The following is a 5085-nucleotide window of genomic DNA, read 5'->3' on the forward strand; positions in this document are numbered from 1 at the left end:
CTCTAAAAATTCTTGTACCATCGTCATACCAGGTCTGGATGATAGAGTACAATATATTTTTTCAGTTATTAATTATATAATATGTATAAGTATATAAATAAAAATTATTTTAATATGTCGTTTGAAGTTAACTCAAATTTATAAAAGTGAAGCTAGTAATATTTTCTTAAAAGTGAAGAAATCATCCGCATGATTTACAATACATAATTCAAAACTCATGCATGTAATATATTTTTTTTCAAGAAAACTATTTTTTATTCAATTTACTAAAATATCCAAACGTCACTGACTAGTTAAGGCCCTTTACAAGGCCTAATGTCATCTTGTTAACGGATTTCTCTTCAAGGGCATCCGTCCTTCTGTATAAATTGAAGCTTTTTCATTTCACCAACCAGAATCACCACTGAATCATAACTTAGTCGTTCGCGAATCGAATTTAATCTTACTTCGGATCAATTATTGGCGTGCCTCCAAGATTTCTGAATCATCACTTAGTCGTTCGCGAATCGAATTTAATCTTACTTCGGATCAATTATTGGCGTGCCTCCAAGATTTCTGAATCATCACTTAGTCGTTCGCGAATTGAATTTAATCTTGCTTCGGATCAATTATTGGCGTGCCTCCAAGATTTCAGGTACCCCCCCCCCTCCGCAATTTCAATAACTTCGTTAAACTTTAAAGCATTACGTCTCTCTTTGATTTCAACGCGCTGTTTATGGACTTAGATTAGCATCAAGAATACATTATCATTAGAGCCCCTTTTTTTTTCCATATTATAATTAGGAAAGTGCCTGCTCAAGAATTTCCCCCGTATTGACATTCACCGTTGATCAAGAACCAGAGCTCTTTAATCTTGATTCCCTTGCCAATCTGGAAACATGCCAATACACTTTTAGTAGAGTTTTCATGAGTTTAGCCTGTTGAGGTTCCCTAACAACCACTTTGCTGCAGAAAAGTGAAAAGAAAATAATAAAACTGAAAAAGAAAAAGAAATGGTTCACACGATGTTCTGGTTTCCATGTCACTGTTCTGTATCTAACTCATTTCTGTTAGTGCGTTCAAATTGGGAGTGACCATCTTGATTCTCACTTTTGGTGAAGCATTTGACCTTCTATCTGAATTGCCTATTGCTATAGTTACTTGGAACCCACTGCTGGAAACCAGTATTTTGTGGTTAGAATCTTAATCTGGACTGTCAAATGTCACTGTGAAGTCATTTGCTCTAGGTGCTGGTTGATGGGGAGAGACCTGTCACTGCTTTAAAAATTTTCTGTTTCATCTGAAATTTATTGAGAAGCTTATGGTTGCAACCTGCAGTTGGAATCATTTGAGTTAATTGTGTTCTGAGTTAAGTTAGCTTGCATTTCTGGAACTCCACATTTTAAGTAGTAGGGTTTTCAAGAGTTTAGCTTGTTGAGATTCCCTAGCAAACCACTTTGCTGCAGAAAAGTAAAAAGAAAATAATAAAACTGAAAAAAAAAGAAAAAGGTTCACACGATTTTCTGTCACTGTTCTGTATCTAACTCATTTCTGTTAGTGCGTTCAAATTGGGAGTGACCATCTTGATCCTGACTTCTGGTGAAGCATTTGAATTTCTATCTGAATTGCCTATTGCTATAGTTACTCGGAACCCACTACTGGAAACCAGTATTTTGTGGTTATAATCTTAATCTGGACTGTTAAATGTCATTGTGAAGTCATTTGCTTGGTTGCTGGTTGATGGGGAGAGACCTGTTACTGCTTTAAAAATTCTGTTTCATCTGAAATTTATTGAGAAGCTTATGGTTGCAACCTGAAGTTGGAATCATTTGAGTTAATTGTGTTCTGAGTTAAGTTAGCTTGCATTTCTGGAATTCCACATTTTAAGCAGCAGAGTTTTCAAGAGTTTAGCCAAGTTTGGTTTGTCTGTTTTTTTTTTTTTTAAATTAATTACACATCATCTTTCCTATTCCATCTGAACCAGCCTCTTCATTGAAGCGTGGATTGGTGCAATCAGTGCAACCGGTTTTGTCACTCACTGAAGCAGACCCCAGATGATTGTGCAACCTGCGGCAACCGATTTAGAGGGGTTGGCCACTTCACTGAACGGGACTTCAAACCATTCAGCGAAATTGCTGGCTATCAAGTAATACAAGCTCCTCCGAAAGAGAAGTGCACCATATGCCTACAGCACCTCAAGAGGGGGAAAACAATTAAACTAGAATGTGGCGACCCATACCATAAAAGGTGCATCGACCAGTGGTTTGAGGTGGCCCCTCAGGTTAGATGCCCTATCTGCGGCCATTATTTCTAAGAGGTGTTTTCTCCCCCTACCAATTACAGACTAGTTTTCACCTATGAATACTAATATCTGCTACTGGTTTGAGCAGTTGCAAACTCAGTTTTATGTGGCTACACCTTTTAATAGTTCTCTCTTTTTGTAAACTGTGTTCTCCCCTCTTTCTTCTCCCTTAAAAGTGATACTTTGCTAGCAACTTGCAACTCTGCATCTGAGTTTCTTTTATAAGTTAGAGTTAATGGTAAGAAAGATTTCATTTATGCCAGTTATAAGTATGATATGTAAACACATTGATAGAATTTAATAGAATAAATGAAAACCAGTTTTTAAATTGCCGTTCTCTTGTTAGATATGAAGTCAGTAAGATGGCAAACAACTAAGAAGTTTCAAAAATTGCAAGGCCTACTGACTTGAATTAGTCCAACAATCACGCAACTCCTATTAACTTGAATTGGTGGTTGAAACACACATGAGGCCCTTCTCTATTAGAAGATTCTTCTAATATAGTGAGCAAAGTCCACGAATTCAGATTTTAATCCCATTTTCATTAAATCAGTCTACAATATTTTGAATACGTAATTTTCAGGCCAGAAAAAAGGATTACAAGAAATATTGATGACAAACCCAGACAAAATTGGTTCAAAAGAATACCTTGTGTTATCCCCCCGCACTTGAGCTGGAAGCCTCCTTGTGCTGTGGTTCTTTTAATATGTTAGAGAAATAAAATAAGCAATCTGCATACAAGCTTTCCAGTAGGAAAAGCAAGCCAATATGTCATACCCAGGTAAGCGAATAGGTAAAACTCTACAACGAAGTGGTCAGCGAAGAACAAACTACAATCCAGATTCTAATATTTTCATTTGATCCCACAATTAGATCTGCAAGACAAATTGTAACCGAAATATCTAACAAAGATAAGGATGCTAACAGAACGGCAAAACTAGAAAACAATATTTCGCTTAGTAAAGCAACTCTAAGAAATACCATTGTCAGTGAATTAACCCCCCAAAGAGCAAAGTATTCAGAAGCTTCTCCAAAAGTTTTCCAACCCCCGGGGGGGGGGGGGGGGGGACAAAACAAAACAAAGGGTCCCAGGTGGCAGTACGTCTGAGTGAGGATCTCAACGTACCTCTACTTCAAGGTTCCACAGAGGGATCGTGCAAGATAAGCATTTGATGTCTGCAAACCTCCCAGATATTTATCAACAAAATTAATCAAGCCATTCATGAAAAACAAATTTAAACATACTCCTCATGATTTATTTACTGGAACATCAACTACTGAAACATGTAATAAGATAAACATGCATTAATATTTGGCACAAAAAATGGCTTAATTGGGTGGACATACCTCCAGTTTAGCTGAAAAGACAAGGACCTCCATTCTAGTATTATTATGTTTTTGCGCTTTCTACCTTAACAGCTTCCATTGTTTCCATCACAGTGGTTTGAAGCTGTGAAGCCTTAAGGGATGAGCATATAAAAATAGAGCAAAATAATTAAGAAAAAGAAGTACTAACCAGAACAGCCATAGAGTAAAATTATAAAGGCTTACGCTACAAAGCACTTTTAACTCCTAAGGAGATAATTTAACACAATGAAAATTCCCCAGAATAACTAATATCCTACAATCTGAAAGTACATTTCGCATAAAAATTGCAATGCAAAAGAGGAGGAGGAGAAGAAGTTTGCAGCAGGGTAATAATAACATTACCTCTTCTTCTTCTGTTTAGCTCTCTCCTCCAGTATTTTCTCCAAGCTTTGTTTCTCACCCTCCACTTTCGCTACCATATCCTCCCGTTCTTTGATAGCCTCTATTGCTTTAGATGCTGCTTTCTGAGCTAGAATTCTCTCTCGCCGCTTTTTCCTTTCCTCCCCATCATGTTCAACCCTTCAGAACCAGACGAACTGAAGTCTGGATCCGAATCAGAAACGCCACTTAATAAGGAGGAAACCGTTTTCAAATCATCAGATATTGAATTTCCAGAGACTGCATTGAAGTCCATTCTTCCCTTTAATTGTACTTCTCGATTCACCATGAGCAACCTTAATACCTGTTTTTGCATCTTGCATTGTATCGGGTGACTGTGAAGATTCCGTTGAAGAAAGTTTACTGTAATCAACAGAGGAACCATTCTTGCCCCTAGGAATGATAGGTTAATATAGAAGGATAAAGGATAATGGTGGAAAGGAAAGGATGGAGATGGAGATCGAATCTGGCGAGAACGGAATGGATCCGAACCGTGGATGGAAGGAGTGAGTGGAACTGCGGACGAGACATGGGGGATCGATTCGGACGGAGGAGAGGATGGGTGAAAGTTCTCGATGATGATCGATGATGCCGGATTACTTGATGCCGCCGACGATGAGACGGCTGCGCGAAGGATAATGATGTTGGAGATTATGTCGGGGAGGCAAGGACGAGGGTTGCAGACGTGATTACCTTTTTTTGCAATGTTGTGGTTGGGCCTGGCTGCCTGGGCCTTCAATGTCTTTTAAAAAAAAAGACATCAGAATCCGTGATTACCTTTCGGCTTTGTTTTGTTATTTTATATGATAATCAATTTTTAATTACATTGCCTTTATCGTTTTTTAATTGATCCCTGCATCGTTTGGTCCCCTTCCGTCCTCTTTCCTCACCTTTTTTTGTAACTATTGGATTAAAATATTTTAACGGATGATATTTTAATTTTTATAAACTATTTATAAAAAATTTTAAAAATATTTAGTCCATTTAAAAATTATTAAAATTAAATTTAATAGCATTTGTAATTTATTATTTATTTTTATAATTTAATATTTTAATAA

General features: G+C 37.1%; 1 long non-coding RNA gene across 3 annotated transcripts; it reads right to left on the reverse strand.

Annotated features, from left to right (window-relative positions):
- Positions 1–403: 403 nt before the first annotated feature.
- Positions 404–4408, reverse strand: LOC114747176 (uncharacterized). Of its 3 annotated transcripts, XR_003740353.1 has the most exons (4): positions 3992–4408; positions 3408–3740; positions 2930–3023; positions 404–870 (listed from the first exon to the last, which is right to left on the reverse strand). It is a non-coding gene; the product is annotated as an uncharacterized LOC114747176 (long non-coding RNA). The 3 variants fall into 3 exon arrangements; XR_003740354.1 differs by lacking the exon at positions 3992–4408 and having other exon boundaries at positions 2930–2979; positions 3408–3984; XR_003740352.1 differs by lacking the exon at positions 3992–4408 and having other exon boundaries at positions 3408–3984.
- Positions 4409–5085: the final 677 nt, after the last annotated feature.

Source organism: Neltuma alba, unplaced genomic scaffold, assembly GCF_004799145.2.
Source record: "Neltuma alba isolate B1F8T4 unplaced genomic scaffold, ASM479914v2 tig00000866_pilon, whole genome shotgun sequence".
NCBI lineage: Eukaryota > Viridiplantae > Streptophyta > Magnoliopsida > Fabales > Fabaceae > Neltuma > Neltuma alba.